The 25870-nt window shown below is 42.0% G+C and overlaps 1 protein-coding gene across 19 annotated transcripts in view; it reads right to left on the reverse strand.

Moving 5' to 3' along the window:
- Smarca2 (SWI/SNF related BAF chromatin remodeling complex subunit ATPase 2) overlaps nucleotides 1–25870 on the reverse strand; it is a 226474-nt gene that overhangs the window by 79442 nt on the left and 121162 nt on the right. Inside the window, exon 1 of one of the 19 annotated variants that reach the window (XM_087184049.1) lies at nucleotides 336–378. The exons of 15 other annotated variants lie outside the window; for them this stretch is intronic. The gene's annotated coding sequence lies outside the window, so the exon portion shown is untranslated. Of the gene's footprint in view, nucleotides 1–237; nucleotides 379–25870 lie in introns of those variants that run through there. 3 more of the 19 variants (XM_013069686.3, XM_087184046.1, XM_087184048.1) reach the window with 3 other exon arrangements.

A 25870-nucleotide genomic window follows, 5' to 3' on the forward strand; every position in this document is an offset into this window, starting at 1 on the left:
TTTTCGTACTTAAAGGGTACAGTAAGATTTCTCCAACATGTTAAGAAAATTATTCGTGGAGATTTTAGACTGTTCTTTGATTTTAAAAAATTATCAAACTAGCTCAACTGACTCAACTCAGCGCGGGGGTGGGGGAAGCGGGGGGCACACAAAAAAAACCCAAAACAAAAACAAAACAAAAAAAACTTGCTACACAATACTAAAAGTACTACCCCCAAAAAGAATTCCCTTCCAAACCTTTTACCAGCACAATAATGAAATAAATCACAGAAGCAAACCCCCAGTTTCCGACTGGTGACGTGTTGCGCAAGAGTGCGAGCCCTAATTCAACATACAGACGGCTCCCATGCTGAACTGCCTCTAGATTTAATGAAGTGAATAGGAAGGAAGTCGGGGGAAAAAAAGTGTACAAATAAGAAATTAACACTTTCCTTCCCTACCTAGCCGGTGACACACAACTACAGTGAAGTTTGGTCAGGCACCTCTTTCCTTAAAGGGACAGGGCACCCCGCTAGCTCTGGATGTCAAGAAAAAACCTCATTTGGTGATAAAAATCCCCAGCCAAGTTAAAAGAGTTAAGCATATTTCAGCCTGCGTTTTTTCCTGAATGAAGCTGGAAATTACGCCTTCCTCCACTGGATGGCAACCTTTTTTTCCTCCTCTCTTTTTCTTTCTCTCACTCCCTCTCTTTTTTTTTGTTTTCTTTCTTTCTTTCTTTCAATTTTACTTAGAAGAAAAATACAATTTCATGACACAGGCTGTTCAGGAACACAATACAGACAGGCTCTCTCTTCAATTAGTTCTTAAGAAAGCAGCATGTGGCTTCTGACAACCAAATGCAGGGGGTGGTGAGACAGGATTAGCTGCTTTGGAGGAAAAGCTTTGCAGCTTGCAAAGCACATGGCAGACCCAGGAATCGGCCACACGTGGCTCCGGTCACGGCCCTCTGTCATCATGACACACATCAACCACATCTTTTACTGAATGATTGAATGATGGCAGGTCCAAAACGTAGGTGCTCTGCTTGTTCTCAGGGGTAATGAGCTGCTATTATGTATGACTTCCCAATATCACAGCGGAACACAGACATGCAAACAAAAGGCCACGAGCCAACTCCAGCGCATTGTCTCCACCTCTGCCTTTCCAAGTCCACCAAGCAGTGTGGTGCAGCCCTCACAGTGGAACAAGCCATCTTAAGAAATTCAGGAGCAATTGTAAAGCTGCCTAGACTATGCATGGGAAATTGCTTGGATAGGAAATGGGAATCAGTATTCCAATACTAACGCTGATATTTAAAGATCACGTGATTTCTGTTCACTAAAATGGGTCTGTTTCTCTCTCCTGGGAGAGAGGGGTCCTTCTCCCCTTGGCAGGCACTGTAATTAAGATCCCCAGGAGAGGACCCCACATTGCTGCTGGGGGTGGGAGCTCAGAGCTGGGCAGTAGAGAAAGCAGGTTAGGACGCTGGGATTATACCTGTGCTTTCAGAGGACAACTCACACATCACCAAAGAAAACTCCAGTGTTCAAGGAGGCCCTCCCTGCTTGGGGCCAGGCTGAGAGCCTGGAATCCCATAACACAGATAACGCTCTCCCCCAAAGCAGAAGAGCAACAGTAACAACAAAAAAGTGAAATTTTAATGAAAATTTAAAGTCTTACATACAGGGAAAGTTCTTACAGTAGGAATATTCAACAGTAAACCCCCACCCCCCAAAAATCCTGAATATGGAGCTCTTCCTCAAATATGACAGACACACCATGTTAGTTGCTTAGGGTAAGAAAAACGAACACTTTTGGATGGAGAATTTCAGACTCAGGACTTTGTTCAATAAGATTTTCAATATTACAATTTCTGAATGGAACTTGTTAGAAATATCAAAAACTCACTGAATTGAAATAAGCCAGGCACAAAAGAACAAAATTTTGCGTGATTCTACTATGAGGAGGAGGACACTGATCACCCACCGGGAGATGAGGAAGGGGAGGGGGGAGTTAGTGCTGAACTAGTGCAGGTTCACTTTGGGAAGATGAGAGGGGTCCTGGAGATTGCAAAACAATGGGAATGCATTTGATGTTTCTCAAATGTACCCTTAAAATGGTTAAAATAGTACATTTTATGTGTGTTTTACCACAAGAAAAAATACACCCAAAATATCCAATTATCTTCATAGTGATAAAAAAAACCCTGGAATTACAGATTCATAAGAATTCCTATCACTTCAACTCATTGCCCACAAGACCAGTGACATTTCAGTAGCTTTTCTTTGGAGCTCAAATCTTTCAGTATTTTAGAATGTAACATGTTTGGTCTTGTCCTGGCCAATGACTAGAAGTGCTTTTGAAAATTCCCACTTATAAAACCATTCAAAATGTTAGTAATGAAATATCCATGACGTAAGAAAATACCTATACTTAGAACTTACCTATTCACAAATTCTGTTTGTTAAGAAATGCCTCGAGTATTCAAGAAGAGAGCTGATCTGAAAGCTAAGGATGGTTCAGAATATAGCTCCCTGCCCACCCTATGGTGCAATGAACTGATGCTATATTCATTCAACAGGCCCTGTTCATTTCTTATTTCACTCATTTGTCAGGCTACTTGCCTGCCAACTGCACTCTCAGCTCTCCCTGAGCTGAACTGAAATGTACAATGCTGGTCACAGGTGAGAAGTGAATTGGGCTCCAGATTAACGAATTTCTGGTACAGTGAGTTTTACAGTTTCTTTTCAATATTCTCAGATCAGTTTGGGTGTATGGGGGGGGGAGAGAATACAAGGCTCTCTCTTTATCCCTATGGCATAAAGAAGCCACATAAAGAAACTGGAGTGGAAGGTTGTGGGGGACCAGGGAAACCACAATTTATATATCTGAGATAAACCATACTATTGTAAGAAAAGTAAATGGAAGTTTGGAAGAATGAATGAAACAAATACTAAATTATTTAAGCCATGAGATCAACTAAGAATTCACTTGTATCCTTTGAGCACTATTAAGCTCAATACTATATTCTGGGAGTAACTTTTAGGTTCATTAGAAAACAGCCCCCAGAACATCTGGCCCTGAAGAGCCTACCAAATATTCCCTTGGGTGGAATGAAAGAACCTGAGAGAATCTGCAAGCCTGCAAGAGCTTCAGAGATACAGTGAAGAACAGCAAGAAATTCATTTCAGTTTTTTATCCAGAGACCACTCATCCAGTTAATCTCAATTGTCAACAGAGCCAAGAACTCCACCCATTTGGCTCCTGAGCAGGGCTACTCTTTGTCAGTATATTAAAATAATGGCTAAGAAATGCCAAGAGAGAGTAACACATTGTGGTATAATTTCTACACTTTAAATGAGTACCAATATTTTTTTCAGACAGACAAGTAAAATGCAATGATTAAGACTATAATGTCATTTACAGATTATATCAGTCAGTGCTTACTAGAAACACATAATACAAAATGTACAAATATGTAAGGATTTACAGGATAGGTTTACAATGGCCACCTGCAGAGTCAGGTGTGTAAGAGGACAAAAGGGCTGTCTACCCACTGGAAACCTGAAGAATCCAGTCCAAGGTCTAGAGTACACTGTAGTGTCCTGTGTGAGTCTGTACCAGGAGGTCTGCAATGGAAGGTTGAAGAGTCTGCGTTGGAAGCCAGGAGACAAGGCCTTCAAGGTGAAAGTGAAAGTGAAAGAAGACTGGAGCTCCTAAGAAACAGAAGTGTGCCTTTGTTTTCCTTTTATTCCACGCAGCCAAGAAGCCTATTAGTTGGTACCACTCACATCCAGGATTTACTGTCTTCAGTAAATCCCTTCAGCCACATCCAGAGCCATGCTGATCCAATTTAGTTGGGGGTTTCTCATTCAGATTGACACAATCAGTTCACTATCACCATCCACCCCTTGTCGATTTGACAAGAAGACACATTTGCTTAAACCATACTTAGTCTCCAGATACAGAGTTCATAATTACACCTAACATGTTACAACTACCCTGTGTGTAAAAATATGCACTCATTTCCTCCCCAGAATTTTAGACAAGTTTTGAGTGATGCTTACTCCTAACATTTCATAATTTGAACATTATAACAGATTTAACAATACTTAAGACCTAATATTATGCCTATCAACATTATACTGCATTAGAAGCAGAAGAGAGAACTATTACAATCTTCATTGCTGTAACTGATCACAGGATCATAGCTAGTATTTAGAACTGCCTTCCACTACCCATTCTGTATTCCCTTGGCCTTCGGCAAGCACCTCAGCAAGTCTTGGTTCTTTCCCTGGTGGGGTGACCTACATCTTCATTCCTGAAGGTTCTAGGTCATTTGTCATCCTGTTTGAATTGGGCTGTTGTAGTAGTTTCCCATTGACCTTAATAACAGGTCATGGTAATACTAGAAGGTACCCTAAGGGATCTCCTGCACTCCAAATATATTCTTCCTTTTTTCCATTGCAGAATAATAGTCTAATTTCCCTGTGATAGTCTGGGTTAATCACTCCTGCCAATACCGTAATTCCATTTTTAGCTTGTTAACTCAGAGGCATGAGGAGCCCAAAATGACCAGGAGGAACTCTTGGCTTCCAGTTCAATGGTATCATTGTTGTGCTTTCTGGTACAAGCCTTCCCTGCTCTGGAACTAAGACTTCTTTCTAGGTCAGCAGGGCATAAGGCTGAGAGAACAGAAAACAAACATTTCTCTAGGGGTAATTGTGAGTGGTACCACTCCCATTTCTACCCCTTGATTCCTGGACCCATGAATCTTGGCTACAGGAGACACAGTACCATATAATGGATGCAAATTCAAAGCATATACAGCCTTTTGAAGAACCCTGCCCCAGCTCTGCAAGCTACTGCCACCTAGCTGATACTGTAACTGCATCTTCAAAAGACCATTCCACCTTTCAATCAATCCAGCCACTTCTGGATGGTGAAAAACATGGTAAGACCAGTGAATTCCATGAGCATGAGTCCATTGCCTCACTTCTTTGGCCGTAAAATATGTTCCTTGGTCAGAGGCAAAGCTGTATAGAATTTCATGATCATGGATAAGGCATTCTATAAGACCATGGATACAAGTTTTGGCAGAAGCATTATGTACAGGGAAGGCAAATCCATACCCAGAGTAAGTGTCTATGTCAGTATGGACAAAGCAGTGACCTTTCCATGATGGAAGTAGTCCTATATAATCAATCTGCCACGACATCACAGGCTGATAAGCCCGGGGAATGGTGCCAATTTGAGGATACAGCATTGGTCTCTGCTGCTGGCACACTGGGCATTCAGCAGTGGCTGTAGCCAGATCAGCATTGGTGGGTGGGAGTCTGTTGCTGAGCCTATAAATAACCTCCATCCCTGCCATCATGGTCACACTGCTCATGAGCCCATTGGGTAATGACAAGGCTGGGTGCTATCTACAGATCAGGTCATCCAGCCAGGGATGTAGCTCAGTGGCACAGTGTCTGCCTGGCAAGTGCAAGGTCCTGAGTTCGATAAAAAAAACAGGCCATCCTATCAACTTGATTTATTAAAAGTCCTCTTCTGCTGAGGTCAATTTTTGTTGAGTGTTTACATGAGACAAATATTTTTACATCCCTTGCCCATATGCAAAGTCTATCCACACATCTCTTCCTCAAATATCTGCGGCACCAATTTTCCAGTCATGTTCCTTCCAATTGCCTGACCATCCAGCCAATCACATATCTGGTCATTTTTCATTTCAGGTAAAATTTACTAGCAGGTATACTGCCCAAAGTTCTACCCATTATGAAGATTTCCTTTCACCACTGCCCTTCAGTGATGTCTTGGAAAGGGGCTGTAATGCTGCAGCTGCCCACTTGCAGGTAGTGCCTGCATAACATGCAGACTCATCCATGAACCAGGTCCTAGCCTTCTCTTCCTCTGACAGCTGATCATACATTATACCCCATGAGGCCACAGGTGCATGCTGGGAGACAGAAGGCAAAATGGCAGGAGTAGGAGCCATGGGCATCTGGGAAACTTCTTCATGTTACTTACTTGTGCCCTCTAGACCTGCTCTGGCTTGATCAAATATATACCATTTCCATTTAATGACTGACTGCTTCTGTACATGTCCAACTTTATGACTTGGGTGATCAGATAATACCCAGCTCATGATGGGCAACTCAGGTGGCACAGTAACCTGGTATCCCGTGGTCAAACATTCAGTTTCCACTAAGGCCCCATAGCAGGCTAGGAGCTGTTTTTCAAAAGGAGAGTACTTGTCTGCAAATGATAGCAGAGCACTGCTCCAAAATCCTAAAGGTCTTCGCTGTGATTCACCTATGGGGGCCTGCCAGAGACTCCAAACAGCAACCCTACCTACCTCTGCCTCTTCAAGTGCCATTGGATCTGCTGGATTATATGGCCTCAGCAGCAGAGCAGCCTGTACAGCAGCCTGGACCTATTGCAGAGCCTTTTCTTATTCTGGGTCGCACTGAAAACTAGTAGCCTTCCAAGTCACTCACTGGAGATATGGTTCAGGGTAAAACACCTAAGTGAAGAATGTGTTGCCTCCAAAATCCAAATAGGCCCACTAGGCATGGTGCCTCCTATTTGGTTGTAGGGGGAGCCAGATGCAACAACTATCTTTTACCTTGGAAGGGATATCTTTAACATACCCCACACCACTGGATTCCTGGAAATTTCACTGAGGGAGAAAAACTTTAAATTTTGTTTGATTTATTTCCCATTTTCTGGCTTGCAAATGCTTTACTAACAAATCCAGAATGGCTGCCTCCTGCTCACTTTGTCCAATCAGCAGAGTATCATCAGTGTAATAGACCAGTGTGATACCTTGCGGGAGAAAAAGGCGATCAAAATCCCTGCAAACTAAGTTGAGACACAGGGCTGGAGAGTCAATATAACCCTGAGGTAGGACAAAGGGTGTACTGCTGGCCTTGTCAGCAGAAAGCAAATTGCTTCTGATGGGCCTTATTGGATTGGCATGGAGAAGAAGGTATTTGCCAAATCAATAGCTGCATACCAAGTACCAGGAGATGTGTTAATCTGCTCAAGCAAGAACACCACATCTGACACGGCAGATGGAGTCACCCCTTGATTCAGTTGATGGTAATCCACCGTCATTCTCCAAGACCTATCCATCTTCTGCACTGGTCAAATGGGAAAAGTAAATGGAGGTGTGGTGGAAACCACCACCCCTGCATCCTTCAAGTCCTCATGAGTGGCACTAATCTCTGCAATCGCTCCAGGAAGGAGATACTTATTTTGGTTTACTATCTTACCAAGCAAAGGCAACTCTAATGGCTCTCACTTGGCCTTTCCAACCGTCATAGCCTTCAAACTACAGGTTAAGGAGCCAATGTGAGGATTCTGTCAAGTACTAAGTATATCTAGCCCAATTATGCATTCCAGAACAGGGAAAATAACTACAGGATGGATTTGAGGACCTACTGGATGCACTGTGAGTTGGACCTTTGCTAAAACTCCATCGACCCGCTGACCTCCATAAGCCCCTACTCTTATACTGGAGGGCAACAATGATGTTTTGGATCCCCTGGAATCAATGTCAGTTCAGAACCAAAGCCCCTCAAATGTCTGATAATTTCCCTTCCCCCAGTAGAAAGTTACCCAAGTAAAAGGCCTTAGGTCCCTCTGGGGAAAGATGCGAGAAAGAATGACTGTAAAATTTTTGGTGTTGTACCAAAGTTCTTCCTCAAGGGGACCCAGACTCCCTTTCATTCAAGGGGCTCTGGGTCTGTAAACTGGCTCATATCTGGTAATTGGTTGAAAGGCCATCATTCTCCATTACAACCATTTGAAGCAGGTTTCTGTTCATTTGCCCTTAACTTTTTTCACTTATATAAACTTAGTAAAAATTTAGTAGGCTTCTTGTCTATTTCACTTTCAGGCACACCATGCCTAATCAGCCAAATTCATAGGTCTACATGCACCAGACCATTCCAATCATTGTTCTGCTTCTGCTGTCCATTATGATAAGTGCGTGCACCTACCTTGCCTTTGGCAATTAAGTGCTGCCACTCTACCCCTGCCAGTCTGGGATCCAATTAAATGCACTTCCCTTAAGTTTCCTAATTGAGTAATCCTGGTCCCCACTGTAAGGTCTGGCATACAGAGAACAGCAGTAACAGGACTCTTCAGGGATGCGAGTGCTCGCCTCATGAATCTGTTTCTCAAGATGGTAGCAAAGGTACATTTTCTGGATCCTCCCAGTGCGGAGGATTAAGTTTAACATGACAAATCATCTCCAGCATTCCTATTTCCCTGAGACTTTGAATCCCCTTGTCAACAGTAAACCATGGAATATCAGGTAGCTCTAACTCATTCACAATGAGCCATCTTTTGATCCACGCTTTTGCCAACCAGCCAAATAAACTATTAACACCTTTTTTACTCCACAAACCACAATATTAAATTCAGAATCTCTGCTTAACCGACCCATACTGACAAACTCAGCCTGCTCCAGATGTATGTTTTTGCCACCATTATCCCTCACCTGTCAAATCCATTCCCAAACTTGCTCATCGGGCCTGTTTATAAGAGTTAGAAAATTCTGAAAGTTCTTTGGGAGAATAGCTGACTTCCTCATGGGTTATCATACTATGTTCCTCTCACCCTCAAGAGCCATCTGTGATTTGAGTCTGGTCCTAGGCCCAGAGGAAAAAGCAGTGGTGAGAGTGGGTCCTAAGGAGGGTCAGCATTATCAGGCTTGGTCCACACAGGAACAGCTTCCTCAGGTACACTAGGAGAGGCCAACACCGCAGAGGGTGGGGGTGGGGATGCCTCCTCCACTGTGGTTGGGGAAATCTCTTCCTCTGGCAAAATAATCTCATTAGAGTCTAGGACAGTGATGACGAACCTTTTAGAGAGGAGTGCTCAAACTATAAGCCACAGCCCACTTATTTATTGCAAAATGCAAATACTGCAATTAAACCTCAATACTGAGGTTTTAGTTTAGAAAAAACAATTTATACATTAACATCTTTTGTCTTTAAAAGAAAAATAACATGGGTGCCATAGGTTCACCACCACTGGTCCAGGAGCTCAACACCCTCAGCCTTGTCAGGATCCTCCCAAACATCTCCATCCCAATTTACAAAATCCTGTCCTTTTCCAATCAGTGCTCTCACCTTTACTTCAGATACCCTGTGAAGGTGGGCATTAAATTTACTGTATTTCAGCCCAATCAAATTATGAGGGCCTGTGTTTGTGTTTCTGCAATCTTAGCCCTGTGGCTAAAGGAGAGGAGATTCTCTTTCAGGATACACTGAGAAACTTTTTGATTATTTATATGTGTCTGGAGCTGGGAATTTGAATCTTTGAACTCCTTATCTTCCTTTCTTAACTTGTCCTCACAGTCAGAAGACTTTACATTTCCTATGGATGTTTTGAGCTCACTGTTTTCCTTCACTAGTTTGTGCAGAGATGCTGAGAGCAAGCAGCCAGCACTGTTATATTTCCCACTCTGCCAAAAATAGCTAAAAGTTTCATATATGGAGTCACTAAATTCCTTACATCTTGCAGGTATGAATTAGGGTAACCAAATGGATCTACACTGCATATTACTGTGAACAGTTCACACCAATGACTATCAGTATTCCACTCATTACCAGGAGAGGCTATTGGCATCTTTAGGTCTCATCAAATTACCACAGCCAACTCCAGGAACCACTAAAGCTAGGAAAGAATTTCATCTTTGCAACTGTTTCTCTAGAGCCACTCCAGGTACCAAAATCTGAATCAGTGAGTGCCAACTAGAGAAACAGATATAATACAAGATACATAAACATATAAGGATTTACAAGATAAGCTTCAATGGCTGCCCAGAGTCAAGCAGAGTGCAAAAGGGTTGTCTTAATCCAGTCCAGACTCAGTATTTGGGTTCTGGAAGTTTGGCTGCATAGACCACACCCTTCACTAGCAGGCTAGTCTACTCGATAATATACAATAGTAAGTGCTATTTTTAATGACTGAACCGTTGTGAAGAAACCAAGATATACTTACTAGACACAGTAAAAACTCCAAGTAAAAACATAACATGGTACATCCCAAGAACACTTCCAGCAAAATTCACACACAGACATGCACAGACATGAATACACAAAATCCTTCTTGTGCATGGAAATGTGAGACCACAGAAATATCCATGCAAGTTGAAAGTGCAAAGCCAGTGAATAATCAATGGGAAAGTTATGATTGCTCATGGCTTTTAAAGACACATCAAAACATTAAAAACTGATTTACTGTCAGTTTTATGTATGTAGAAATAAAAAGCAATAAAATGAACACTTACTTAGTACACAATTTAACAAGAGAAAAACTAAATGTTGAAGTATTTCTTTCTTTGTAATAAATTTACCAACAGCCTTTTGAATAGTGTTTGCCTTCTTTTCCTCTTGAAATAACATGACATGCAGCGAACATCCTTTCTATGCCTTGGCAAACTGCCACAGTCCTAAATTTGGATCATTCTGCCCTTTCAATGCTCTGAAATACCTCAGAGCTCCTTTAATGTGAAGTTTTTTGGCCAGGTGTACTTCCTCTGGGACATCTTAACCTTTTTCAACAAGTTTCCTGGCTGAGTCTCTTAACGGAGACTTTGAAATCCTACATCTTTCTTCACCTAAGTTCTTGATGAGGATGTCTTCCAAAAGGTCTACCTCGTCAGCATTAAATATTTGGGGATCATTATAAACCTGCTTTCTTTCACTAATCCTTAGACTCCAGGTGCAAATGTCACAGAAGTGTCCTTATGTGCACTAGCATCTCACAAGACAGTTTTAACATTAACCAATTCATGTCAACTTCTGACATAATGAAACAAGTTTTTCTCTGTAAAAGGTTTTTCTACAGTCTCCATGTAATTATCGTTTTATTTCAATAAGGCAACTAACTTCAATACTTTTGGCCTGAATACTGGTCAAATTGATTGGGCTTTATTATTACTATAGTCTTCAGTTTGAAGTGGATGTAAAAACTCAATTTCAACCATTAAAAGGCTTTCTGATTCGACTGCAATTTAAACTGATATGTTGAGAAGACTTCACCTTGTTTTTCCACACTCACTGAACTTTTTCAGTATGCTTTGTACTACAGCTCCAGGTAGGCCCAGGCCCTGTGGTCTTCATTTTGGTATTGTGATTTTCAAATCTCCTAATTGGAAGCAGTTTCACTTCCTGCTTATGACTTGTTTCTTTGCTCCACTTTTATCTCTGGAGGCCAATTCCCTCTCCTTCTGAACTACTTTTAGAAAATATCTCACAGGTTAATCACCTGGAGGTAAGGAAGCTACACAACCACACACTTCACTGTCTGTGGCTGGACTAACAGATGCTCATAGACTAATCGCATACTTTTGAAAGAAGTGAGGTGATTGGTCACTGGCCATAATGTGCAATGTTGTTTACAGTGATCTGAGGACCGGAGAGCTAGAGGCAAGGCCTATATTTTACATGCTATGACTCAGGATTATTATGGCGCAGTGTTATAAGCTTAATAGTGTCCCCCCAAATTTGTATGTTGAGGTCTTAATCCAACACCCCAGGACATGACTGTATTTGGAGGCAGAGCCTGTAAATTAGTAATTAAGGGAAAACTAAGCCATATGAGCGGTCCCTGATCCTATATGACTGCTGTCCTGCCAAGAAGGAGATTAGGACTCGGGTACATACAGGAGATGAACATGTGTAAAGGAGGCGACCATCTGCAAGCCAAGGAGAGGGGCCCCAGAAGAAATCACACCTGACAACACTCTGATCTCAGCATTCTGGGCTCCAAAACTGAGACAATAAATACCTGTTTTTTAAGCCACCAGTCTGTGGTGTTCTGTTCTGGCAGCCCTGGCAGGCTAATACATATGGTAACTGAAATTTGTTGTTGAGGGAATGGTATGTAACTGTGCCATGGTAATGGAAATCTGTATATACTGGAAAGGTACAAAGCGAACTGCCTTGATGTACATACAGCACATTGCTGTGGATAAGTGACAGGAGATGTTGTCTTTCATGCTCCACTGTTAACCTAAGGAAAATAGCCCCACCTATGGCATCTGCCTCCTGGTCAATTTCTGTCCTGTCCACATTTGAAAGAAATGGGTATTCTCACGGAGGCCAGTCCCTAGGCTTGAACACAGCCTGGCAAGAAGGTCTCTGCATAAATAGAAGAGTGACTGGCTTCTTTTATGCAGATGTAAAAGAGTATGTCTGGCTGGTATGGCAGCTGAAACTGAATAAATATCACAAGCACAAGCATGCAAGCCAGAGAGAGAAACTGTTATGAGTAGAAAGCATGGATAAACAGAGGACAATGAGGGATATGCAACAAGTATACTATGGCTGTCCTACAGGGCTGGAATTACATACACACACTCAGAGGCATATACACAGATACAAACATATACTCATCCAAGATATTCAGATATGTATCTATGAACTTGTTACACACATACACACTTATATTACTAGAATGTCAGGAAAGGAGGTCTAACTCCAATTAAAGTTAAAAAGACAACATGGGAATGTACAGTAATTTCACATCGAGTTTATATGGTGCTTCTAAATAAATATATATATATATATATATATATATATATATATATATATATATATTTTTTTTGTACCAGGGATCGAACTCGGGACCTTCTGCTTGCGAGGCAGGCGGTGGAATCACTGAGCTAAATCCCCGGCCCTAAATATATTTTAAGGTTATTTGTCAAGTATGACTGTCCTACATTATTTAACAAAGCTAAAAGTTCAAAACAAAATTGAAAAAATGATCCTAAAGGAAAAAATAATTTTCAGTCCTGGTTACCTAAGATAGATAGATAGACAGACAGACAGACACACACACACACACACACACACACACTTCAAACAAAGCTTCCCGTGCAGTAAACTTTTCATCTTAAATTTTATTTTTCCTCTGTTAGAAATCTTTAATTTTAAAGAACAAGGAAATAAAAGCTGAGGGAAACATGACCAGGCTTTAGTAACAAACACAGCTTTATCCTGGCTTTGCCTGGTTTCCCTAACTTTTTTGGTATTCTAAGCCAGGACTAGCAGTTTTACCAGGAATCAAAGGCTGAAATGAAGATGGGAAGAATGAGGTGGCAGAGCACGCAACACAAGGAGACTTGGTCAACTGCAGCGTCGTCTATGATGTACACAGAAAGACAAACAGAGGGGCTGGCTGTAACTGCCAGGGTCATCCATACATAGAAAGCATTCCCTAAAATACACTGTAGAAACTGAGCCATCTAGAAAAAACCTTAGAGAGTGTATACTTCACAGTCCCCACACCTGAAGGAAGTCAAGAGGCTCCGTTACTGAGCTCCACTGCTGACTCAGACCCTCTCTGAGGGAGTCTTTCTGTTCTTATCAACAGTTCCACGCGTCAGGGCTCTTACTCCTACAAACACTGAGCACAAAAAAATGCATTTCTTTAAAAACACCAACAACATGTTTGAATCTGGTGAGGACTGAGATGGTACAATTTGAGAAGTTTACATGCAGCGTGTTTGGCTAGTATCACATTCTCACTCATTCTAAAACCACCCAAACTGGAAATCCTAAGTCACACATTCTGGGTGTCATTTTTGCAAGAAAGAAGACGATATTCCAGTCAACAGACTCAAACGGGCAACCTCAGCCTCACACCAAAAAGTGCAGCAGAAACATGTCACGTTTCTCAACTAAAATCATCATCTACACACCAGTGGCCATTTTTCACCTTAATGGGCATGTTCATTGACCAACACACCACTGCTTATGATTGCTGCAGTGAAGGAGGATTCTGCTGTGCTTTCTTTTTGGAATGGAGGGGAGAGGTCACAAGGAAGGTCACATTACCTCGCCTATTCGTTTCTGTCCTTCTCCCCGCTATAACATGACTTAATAGCTTTAATTCTCTATTTTTTTTTCTAAGTAGTTGCGGACTATGTTCCATTGGTCAGATCTTTACTTGTTTCATCAGGTTACTGCCATACCCATATTCTTAGGTTTTCTTCAGCATTGTCTATCCCAAGCCTATCTGGAAGCTACAGATCACGATGACCTCTCTCACCCAATCTGATTTGCCGTTTTTCCCACTGTTGTGGTCTGAAAGGCTCTGCTCCCAGAATCTCTATGTTAAAATCCTAACCCCTAAGGTATTAGAAACTTGGGCATTTGGGAGGTCATGAGGGCAGAAATGTCACGATTAGGGTTAGTGTCTTTATAAAGCAAGCTCCAGGAGGCTCCCTCACCCCCTCACTATGGGAGGACAGGATGAAGCCATCTGTGAACAGGAGGTGGCATCACCATGGTGTAGACAGCCAAGCAGTTAGAAAATATTACAAGGCAGTTAGGCAGGGCTGGGCCCTCAGCACAGAAGGCAATTGTGGCCTGAGCTTCATTTTTCTAAAGGCCAGGATTCAAAAAAGAACAACTACATACACGTACTTTTTCTAGGGATGCACAGCAGTGATTGATTTTCTAAATAGGTATCAATCACCTTGGGTAGGGACCAAAACCTTCCTAGCCCATTCCTTCCAGGAAATCCTAGTTCATTCCCTGTAGGCTTGCTAGGAGACTTGCTTCCCCATTTGAGCCCCCATTTAACCATTATTACCTGAGTGACTATACTTGTTATAATCTTATTGGTTGATCATAGTTTTGTCCCACTTCATGACTTCCTATTGGACCAATATTACCTAAGAGACTATATCTGTAATCTTATTAACTGACTGTAGTTTTGCCCCACCTTGAACCCGCCTCACCTTGTGGCTTTGCTCAATAAAACACCTTTGAGAAGCAGGGTGGGTGGGCAACCCAATTGCTGGACCCCCTTCCATCTCTCAGACAGAAGCTATTTTTCTCTCACCTTCCCCCTATTCTTAACCTCCGTTGTTCCTAGAATTCATTCTTCAATTTTAGAGAACACGAACTCGGCATTTGGTTATCTAGCAGGTTGGAAATTAAAATATTTCCCTTACACCATTTAGATTATTTAGAGGTCCTATATCAACCAGACACCAAGACTAATGGTGCCTTGAACTAGGTCTGCCAGCCTCCAGAACTGTGGGAAGTGCATTTTTATTGTTTATAAATTACCCGGCATAAGGTATTTTGTTATAGAAGACTGGACTAAGATATCAGCTATGTGAATATTCTGGAAATAACAGGAACATACATAAAGTGCCTCTCGGAAGGATCTCACCTTATTCCTGCCCACCGCTGTGGTTGCCCTCCTTCTCATCAAGAACATCTCTTCCAAGCCCTGTACCTGTGCTCACTGAACACATGCCTCAGAGGTCAGGGTCATCCCCGTCTCATCTTTCCCAGATGTGCCAGGTCATCCTGCTTTTTCCTTATTGAGGCCACACCTTCCTTATTTTTCCCCAATTCCCCTGCAGCACACCTCCGAGTACTAGGGGTAGGCTAGCTACTATGAACACAATTGAATATAAAGCCAACTTTTAGACAGAGCTCCCCGGGGAAACTACTCTTCGGTGTATATCCACTTACAGAACACTAATCATGAATTCAAGGACATTGGTTCTAGATATTACTATGTGATCTTCAAGCACTGAATGATAAACTCTGTTATCAAACTGTTGTTAGCACCTCTGTGTGCTCCCCTTCCCTTCATTGTCAGGGCTCCAGAGTCACCTTCCAATCACACTTCCAGACCACACAGTACAGCTCCTCAGCACCCGCAGGCACACAGTTTTTCAATAATTGACGCGCTTCCCAATTCCAATACATCTTGATCTTCTCTAAGACCTATTTTATTTACTTTCTCCTCCACTGCTTTTTTTTACAAATGAAACTTTATTAAACCCCAAATCTGCATAACTTATGAACTTGTGTAAGACCCCCTAGCACACTGAGTTGTACAACCACCACAATCAAATTTAGGTCATTTTTGCCATCCCAGATCAAAACACTGTACCAAATAGCCATCATCCCCCCATCCCTCCCCGCTGAATCTAGATAACCAGTGAGCTACTTTGTCTTTACAGATTTTCCTATTCTGGGAATTTACTTTTTTTTTTCGTTCAAAATAGACTGTGATCACAACAACAATGAAGACCTTAACATATTCAAAGAAATATAAATCTTGCAAAGTGAGCTCTCACACATTAGAGTTAAACCAGAGACCGACAAGAGAAACAAACTTAGAACATAATTACTTTTTTTCTTCTTTCTCTTTTCTGTTTCTATTTTCCTATTAAATTTTTCATATAAGGCCAACCATACAATATTCACATTTGAGTGTCTGATTTATTTCACTTAACTTTATGGTCTCAAGGTGCATCCATTTTCCTACAAATGCCTCAATTTTATTTTTCTTCCTCCACTGTTTTTTACTTAAAATCTCTCTTTCCTATAATGCTATAGTTTTGTGTTTCCCTAAATTGTCTAAGTACATTTTTCTCCCCCAAATGCACATTCTCCAACTTCTCCTTTAGTCCTATCTGTTCACTCTCATGTGTTACAAACATATAACCAAAAGGAGTCCATGCCCCAGCTCGGTCCACAGCGATCCTATCAAAGAGTTTTGTATCCTCATCAGCAAAAGGTGAGTCTGCGAGTGACCTTTAGGGGAATTATTGCTGCAGGACTTCACAACTGCCTTTCCAAACAAGGTATAGAAGGCAGAACTTGGGAAGGCTGTTACTCTTACCATTCCTTGGAGAAGGGCTCCTTGGTAGACTCTGGAGCAGCCTGGAGATGACAGATCCTCCACTTGGTGAACACTTTCTCTCTCAGCAGCGCCTAACTATTCAAGTACGGCTTCCTGAGAGGAACCAAGCCCCTCATTCTGAGTTAAAAGTCTTCCATGGAGATCCAATTTTCCCTTACCACTTCAAAAACTATTTCCTGGACTTCTTTTTGGAGTTACCAATTGGGATTTCTGCTATCCTAGTGGAGGCCCCAAATTCAGTTAACCATTTTTCCTCCAACCAAGAAAATATTTCTCCTCCCGGCTCCTTTTGTCTCATCTAAGGGTAGCATCCTTTCCCCCCAATTATCTGGTCTGGAGACTGTCAAAATCATCAGCTTCCCTCATCACATCCCTGCAGTCTTAGCAGTCACCCCATAGTTTACCTCTAACGTAAGACTGGAACAGGTCTCCTCGCCTTGACCAACTCTCTCACAGGGTAAGATGTAATTAATGGCCTGCCTAGTGGGTTTTCCCTACCTCCTCTCTCTCTGGGGCCTTTTCAACTAATCTTTACAATGCAAATGATTATCCCGTGTCTGCTCGGAAGGATGCAGACACCCATCTATTCCCCCACTTTAAATTTGTTTGGCCTCTGAATTCTTTCTATTGTCCGGAATAAAGCTCATGTTTATTCCCATGCTTAGCCTCCAGGGTCTGGCTCCAGCCTACTTTTTCCTCCCTGATTTTAGGCCTATAAAAACTCTTAGGCCTCCAATATGCAGGGTCACATAGGAGCCACTTATTTTCAAGTCTCCTTGTGCTTCATTTGGCCTGGAATTCTCCTAATGCCCCATTCATATCCAAATCACACTCATCATTTAAGAAAGGGCTAAAATACCATTTATGTTAATATCCTACCTGATCCTTCCTTCCCTTGCACTTTCATAACATAAATACTTTCACTCAATTGGCTTAATTCTGTTTTGTAGAAGTTTCTTTTATTCAAAAATATATTTGAATTGCGTGTAAGTGAAATCTCTTCCAGAAATTTTTAAAAAGAGGTATTTTAATAAGAGAAGCTTCCAAAGGCACTTAGATTGATGCCTCGCTCACCGGTGGGACCCCAAAATCTTGGTGAGATAAAATTAAGTCTATATTGTTTATTCCTCTGCTTTCAAAATGACAGGGTTTATCAAGGAAGTAGATCCTAACACCGGGCTTAAGTGATTACTAGTCAAAGGAAGGTATACAATTACACAGTGAATTCGAATAAACCAGATGAATGAGGCGAGATGAAGGCCTGTTTAGAGTTTATCCTGCTCCAGTTTACCTCTTTAAAGTGCCTTTATATTTTAGCTGTAACTACACAATAGTCTGTCTTGCTTCAGCTTTGAGATTAAATGACTTAAAAAAGAAACACTCCTACAGGCAAAAAGATCACCCTGAGCCAAGAAGTGAGATCAACACCCCTTAGTTCAAAAGCAGAGCATAACTAGACTAGGTCTAAGATAAAGAAGAGGGCAAGAAAGGGCCTACCTTCCCTAGAAACAAAGCCAAAGCAGGTTGGAGAAACTGACCTGCAGCTCTAAAATGTCACAGGGTCCTGCAGCTCAGCAGAAGAATGGAGAATCCTCGATAGGAAGAGCGGGATTAACAGCCTTTGACATTTGTTTTACACTCCCTCCAGGAGGCTGTCCTAAAGCTTTCCAGCAAGAGACCTCCCAGGTCATTAAGACCACCTGTCCCTCATCTCACTTGCGCTCCTACACCTTTTCAAGAAGTGGACAGAATTCACAAACCAGGAGAACAGGATGTCAGCTCGGTGGGCAAAGGGGCTGTAAATTGGGATAGGACTTATTTGTTTTTTACAAACATCCGTGGTCGGTTCCCCACAGACTTGCACAGATATGCCTCATTCAAACATAAAAAGCAATAAGCAGCATTCAAGTTTGCAAAACGAATACACCTGTCATGAACTAAATGCTAAATTCCACAAGTGCACTCTCCATGAACATGAGGCTTCTCCACAGGAGGCTGAAATCCTCATCTATAAAACGGGAGAATACCTAGTCCAAGTCTTTAAGGGGGTACTAAAAAAGTAGAGTGTATTTGTAGCATCCTGCCCAGCACTATCTAACACAGAGAAGGGAAAGATGAGGACAGACACTGAGAGAAAGGGCCTGAAAGGGCTCAAGGAAGGTCCTGTGGGTGAAGGGTGTGTGGCTCAGTGACAGTGCTTGCCTAGGGGCCCTGGGCAAAAACCCTAGTACCACAGGGGAAAAAAAAGGTTCTGGAAATTCTATGGGAAGGAATTTTGGTTATGAATTCAGTATTGAGGAGACGGGTGATGTTTGCTAACTTTTAACAGTAAAAAAAGCACAAACTACGTAACACAAGACAGGTGAAAAGGTGGGTTTTATTTTTTGGAAACAGGGGTCTTGCTTCGTAGCCCAGGCTGGCCTCCAACTCACAGTCATCCTCCTGCCTCAGCCTGCTGAGTGCTAGGATTACAGATGTGAGCCTGAAAAGTTGTTTCTAATAGAGAAGGACAAACAACCTCTGAAACACTAGAGGCTTGTTTAGGGAGAGGTAGCAAATCCCCTGTTCCAGTGTGGGAAGAAGGCATGCCCCCATATACCCTATATGGTCAGAAGAACAAAGAGACAGTCCGCTGGCAACAAATGCCCTGTAAAACAGGGTGTTCTCCTGGTAGAGGGGAAAGACAAGACATGCAAACACCACCAACAGGCTGAGGCTTGAAAGGCATCCTGGGCTGGGCCTTACTGAAACCACTAGAACTAAAGAACCAAGATTCCCAGCAGATTAAAAATACTTCTGAATGGAATGGCACCAAAATAAACTCTCTCGGTGATTTTTTCCTTGGCTCCTTCTACATCCTGGATACACGAAGGTCAATGATACCGTAGGTGATTCTATTTTCTTTCCATCACTCTTCTGTATTTTTCATTATGCTTTTATGACAAGGAAATGTCTCCAAGTAAACTTTAAACTTTACATGAAAAAAAAAAAACAACAAAGCTCCATGTGTTCTGGATAAGGATTCTAAGATGTTAAAAAATACATCTAATAAGAGAGTCAATCACCAGATTCATGTAGCCAGATAAAACAATGGTAAATATTTATCAGCTGACCCCAAAACTGGGTTTATAAATGCAGAACAAATGATCTCTTAGGAATGTTAACACCTTGGGCTTCACAATATCCTTCCCCACTCATTCCAATGATCGGCATCAGGAGGTATTGGCTCCTGCAGACACCAAAACCCGCAAAAACTCATGTCCATCGTACAAAACAGCATAGTGTTGACATATAACCTACACAATACTCCCATATACTTTAAATAATCTCTAGATCACTTATCATACATGATATAATGTAAATGCTAAGTGTATGGTTGTTGCAATGTGTTGTGTAGGGAATAACAAGAAAAATCTTACCGTGTTTGTGTTCAGCATAGACACATTTTTTTCAGCATTTTTGATCAGTGACCGGGTATGGAACCCACAGATACCATGGGCTGACTATACCATGATATCAATGTGCTGATTTATTTCCAACTTAAAGTAAATGTGAATGGATTTGGTCTTGATAATTTGTGGGAAATTTGATTCTTAAAATGAACAACACAGATCCATTTAGCAGCTGTTCACTTTTATATAGTGCTCAGGAGGTTAGGACCAGCTGGAGGCTGGCATGTGGAGGCTTACTCTCGCCCAGCATGTGCAAGGTCGTAAGTTCAATCCCCACCAAAAGAGAGAGAGAGAGAGAGAGAGGACAGCTGGTCAGCTTGCTGGGTTTTCATCTTTGCTTTTAGACAGGGTCTCTCCAAGCTCCTAAATTGTCCCAGGTGGCTGGAACTCGGGGTCCTCCTCCTCAGTCTCCCTCCCTAGTGCTGGGATTACAGGTGCGCACCCGCCATGCCCAGTTTCTGTAGATGACAGAGTGCTAGGTAGTTCTAGGTCTTGCTTTATGCAGACTGGCTGAAGCCCTCAACCACAGTGAAAGGAACAGAGCTCCCTGGAGTGTGCAATGGCAGGCGGCCCCTTCCCTGGGGGCCCCGTGCTGGCATCCTATCCATCAAGTCCATCAGCACACAGGGTCACTCATCGCAGCTCTTCACGTGCAACAACCAGCTGAACTGAGATCTAATACTGGACCAGGTACAGATACACAGATACACCACAGAACCCTTTGTCAAGATGTATTGTTGAGAGCAAGTCTAAAAACAGAGAGACAAATCTCTGAGTTCTAGTTCCTGAGGACTGTCTCACTAGAGTGGAGCCAACCAGGGCTGACCCACAGCGATCTCTTCAGGATCACCAAAGGCAAAGTTGAACAAGGACACAGCAGGAAAGACAGGCTGTGCTCTCTTTCCCAGCCCAACCCCATTCATGTTTCCAGGGTACAGCAAGGAAGCTAAGGAGATAAAGGGACTTATCCAGAATGTCACACTGGCAAACAGTGACAGATCTGCAGCCAGAATCCCTGTATCTCAATGTCTGATCCACTGTCCTTTCACTGCTACCAAAGATGAGAGTGGAAGAGAATCACTGGCTGGCTCCATAAAGTTCAACTTTGGAGAAGACATCATTTAAAATAATCTTTGGAAAAATGTTCTGCAAGGTCCAAGGGAAAGTTATTCTTATTACAGTGCCTCATATGTTAGAATGTGCTCTCTGTGATAGACTATGAACGTGATGACCCTCAATACTGGATTTCAGTGGAAGTGGCAGCACAAGAATCAAGCTTTGCCTAAAGCAAAATGTCATGGTTCCATCCATAATTTTTCATGATTCTGACAATTCATCCTTTAATAGAAAATAAGAAAGGAAACCATCAAAAAGGTAATATGGCATTACACTTCAAATCAGCATACTCGTGTGGGGAACTTATATAAGACTGAGAAATGAAACCCAATTAATTTAGTGCTTTTTTGGCTTTTAGTGCTTAATTTTGATGCGCTGTATTAATCCAGTTTTTTTGCTAAAAAAGAAACCCAAGGACCCAAGCTAGAGGACAGCTGTTATAAAATCTATGAGGGTTTCTGAGGAATAGGGGGGTTGAAGCAATGGCTGTACTTTTGATGCATATTTAAATAACTTTTATCAATGTGTTCTGATTAGAATGGAGCCTTCACATTCTTGAAAAAGCTCAAAAGTACTTTTTTTTTTTTTTTTTTTGGTACTGGGGATCGAACTCAGGACTCTGTACTTGAAAGACAGGTGCTGGAACCTCTGAGCTAAATCCCCAGCCCATCAAAAGTACTTTTATGGGGCCAGAGATTTAGCTCAGTGGTTCTGCCCCTTGCCTTGCAAGCACAAGGACCTGAGTTCCATCCCTGGTACCAAAAAAAAAAAAAAAAAAAAGTACTTTTATGTCAAAATGGCACACCTTTAGAATTCTTTTAAGTAAGAAATCTTTACATGAAGACATGGATCATTGGAATCTAATAAGAGAAAATGTCAATGATTTCTACCTTGACCCATAAAAAAAAGAAGAAAGCATGAGACTCTGATTATGCCATGATAATATGCCCAAATCTGCTCTCTTTGTCCTTGTTTCTGTCTAGTACATTCAATTATTCACATACTCACTGAGTACGTACTGTAAGGACAGTACTGCTCCAGGTAGTTCAGTGTAACAGTAAAAGAGACAGCAAGGACCCAGACTTTCCTGCTACTGGTGGAAAAGGACAAGTAGACCAACTTTAAATAGTAGCAATGGCCATGTAGAAAACTGACTTATGTGAGGTGGCAATGAATAGCAGGGGCTATGGACTTCAGCAAGGGTGGCCAGGAAGGGTGTTTCTGGGAAGGGCTCCTCGGGATGAGGAGGATATGTGAACACCTGGGAGAGAGGCTTCCAGAGTATGAAGAACCAGACAGACAGTCCTGGGGGGCAGGTGCCCAGGCAGCAGGGGGAGAAGGAGACTGTGGCATTATAGACCACACTGAAGCATCTGGATTTCATGACACTTGGAATGGGAGGCCACTGAGCGTTATGCAAAGACAGTGATCAGAGCTAATATTTGTTCTGGAAGTTTCCTTCTGACTCCTTTGGGTTGCCATCTGAACTCTTTTGAACAAAAAGGACAGCTATTCTCTGCAACATCGGGGATCTGCAAATGTCACATCGCCCAACGCTTATCTCAATACCTGAACCCTCTATCTTTTTCTTTGGACAATGGTGGATGAATTGCTCTGCTGTATTTCTGCTTCCTTTAGGGACAGGCAGGGTTGGTAGAAACCATACAAGCACAGCTGTTGCACCTGGAAAAGCTGGCCTCTCCCAACAGCAGCAGGAAGAGGAACCTAGCTGCCTTCTGTATCTGGAGACCGTATTCTGGCCCAAGAGGCAGCGGCCTTCTCCTCCTCTGGGAGTCTGAACCTTGGAAGGGACACTTGTATGTGTCACCTCCAGAGGGATGACACTGAAGCTTCACCATTAGTAAGATACATGTTGTTTAAACTCCGCTGATTTCCCGAACACTTACGAACCTGACAAGTTAGAGCATTTCACAATCTGTTTTCGTCCCTGTTAATTCCCATCTGTGTATACTTAGAGACCTGCTCTTGACAAGCTCTTCAAGCTGGCTAACTATGCAATAGCATTCCTAATGGCACCTCTCGGGTCTGGATCTTAATTGCATTAATGAGGTGGGCCAGCCATGACTGTGAGCCGTCACACCTAACAACACTGCTCTTCCCTATTTAAAAACAGTGTATGTATGGCTTAACCTGATTGATGTTCAATACATACTGAATTACATTTGCACATGTTCATGGATAAGAAAGGAGATGGTCATTATTAAAACCATGATAAAAAGTAAAAGTAAAAACAGCTTCATGCAATTTTACAGGTTTGCTTTAGATGGGTGGAAGAGGCCTTGGAAATCAAAGTTTATTAAGAGGATCTATGTCTTAGTCATTCTGGGCTGCCACAACAAAGACTGGGTGGCTAAAATGATTGTTAATTTTATGTGTTGACTGGGCTAAAGGATGCCCAGATAGCTGGTACCATATTATTTAGAGATGTGTCTGTGAGCGTGTTTCAGGAAGAGGTACCATTTGAATCAGTGGACTGACTAAAGTTCTCTCCCCCACCAATGCAGACTGGTATCACTCAATCTGCATCGAGGGCCAGAATAAAGCAAAAAGGTAGACAGAAGGTGAGTACTTTCTCTCTGATGGAGCTATGGCATCCATCTCCTGCCCTTGGATTTCCGAGCTCCTACTTCTCAGGCTTTTGGAATCTGGGACATATATCATCAGTACCTCCCACCCTGACTAAATTACACACTGGATTTCTCAGGTGTTTATCTTGCAGATGGACTGTCATGGGGCTTCTTAGTTTCCACAATTGCATGAGCCAATTCTTATAACCTATTTCTTCTTATATATATCCTTTTGGTTCTGTTTCTTTGGAAACAGAGAACCCAAACTAATGGATCTTACAAACATAAATTTATCTTCCAGTGTTGAAGGGTAGAAGTCTAAGAACAGGATGCACCATGGAGGGGGTTGGGTAAGAGTTCTCGTCTGGTTTGCAGATGCCTGACCTCTTCTTACAGCTTTGCCTGGCAGAAAATAACTAGATATCTCTCTGGGGTCCCTTTTATAATGACACTAATCGCACACATGAGGGCTCCATTTTTATGATAGAATAACTTCTCAAAAGTGCTAGGTCTTAATACAATCACACTGGGAGTTAGGACGAAGGTCAAGAGATCTGTTCAAGACCACACTTGTGGCAATAGGTCAGGTTGCGCTCTAGGCTCCTGAATAACAGTCCAAGTTTTTCCTGTAGGCGTGGAAGGTTAAAGTGAAACCCACAGTAAAGAGAACTAATGGCTGAGTTTAGGTTGTTTTGCTTGAGGTACATAAGCCTCTGTCCATGTCCTGTAACACAGTCAGAAGTTATAGACATATCCTCTTTTAACTCCACTAGTGAGGAGGGAAAAGAGTCTCTTCCTTCCCCATTTTACCTTTCTCCTGTACTTAATTTTTGCCTTCAAGATACATAATAGTAGGCTGGGGATTTAGCTCAGTGGTTCTGCCTCCTGCCTCACAAGCGCAAGGTCCTGAGTTCGATCCCTGGTACCATTAAAAAAAAAAAAAAGATACACAATAGAATTTTTTTCTTCTTCTCCCATTACCCATTAGGGTTTTCTCAGAAACAATGTTTTTCTTAAAAACTAATACGTTGTTTTAGATCCTTCCTATATGCTATGTTCTATATCACACACATGTGCACCTCTCTGAACAAACTCTCTAGTAGGTACTGGGAGTGCCCATTCTACAGAACAGGACAACAAAGCTCTGAGAGGCTGCCAGGGTACTCAAGGTCACAACACTAATGAGGCAGAGCTGAAATTTAAACCCTTGGATCATCAGACTTCAAGGCTTATGCCGTCAGCCACCATCCTCAAATCCTCTGACAGAGCCAGCAAAACGACAGTTCTTTTTCTGGTATCCACCTAGTCTCTCAGGCACAGGCTCTACTTTCCTAAATGCTCCTCCAATCCCACACTGTGGATGAAGATTTTATTCATTTAGCCTTTTTTTTTTGGTACCGGGGATCGAACCCGGGACCTTGCGCTTGTGAGGTAGGTGCTGGACCAATGAGCTAAATCCCGGGAACTCATTTAGCCTTATTTAGGGGCCGGGGATTTAGCTCAGTGGTTTCACCGCCTGCCTTGCAAGCGCAAGGACCCGAGTTCAATCCCCAGTACCAAAAAAAAAATTTAAAAGAGAAAAAGGTAAAAAAAAAAAAAAAAAAAAAAAAGTAAGGGACAAAAACCAAATCTTGATTCAAAAAAGAAAAAATAGTATTAAAACTATTTCTGCAGAAACAAATGATATTTAGTGCATCTAAAGATGGTGTGAACTTACTGGTCCTTTTTTGTATCTATAAGGCAATAGTTACTTTCATTAGTTTTTCAATTTTCAATAGTTACTTTTGATGACTGTTTGATTTCAGAGCTGAATCCTGATTTCAAAGGCTAAAACTCAAGACAAGAAATGCCAGGAATTAAAGGCTTGTTTTTTTAAAAATCATTTGAAATGAATCTCATTTCTTAACCTTTAATATTTATTTTATTCAGCCTTCTGAGGACTATTTCTTCTTCTGAATTCACCTTACTGAATTCTGGCAAAAGAGAAAATTCTAGGATCCAACTTCTACTGAAGCAATCTAGTAAATGGATATAACA

Source organism: Heterocephalus glaber, unplaced genomic scaffold, assembly GCF_053883595.1.
Source record: "Heterocephalus glaber isolate CG9 unplaced genomic scaffold, H.glaber_assembly_v1.0 deba00001481, whole genome shotgun sequence".
Lineage (NCBI taxonomy): Eukaryota > Metazoa > Chordata > Mammalia > Rodentia > Bathyergidae > Heterocephalus > Heterocephalus glaber.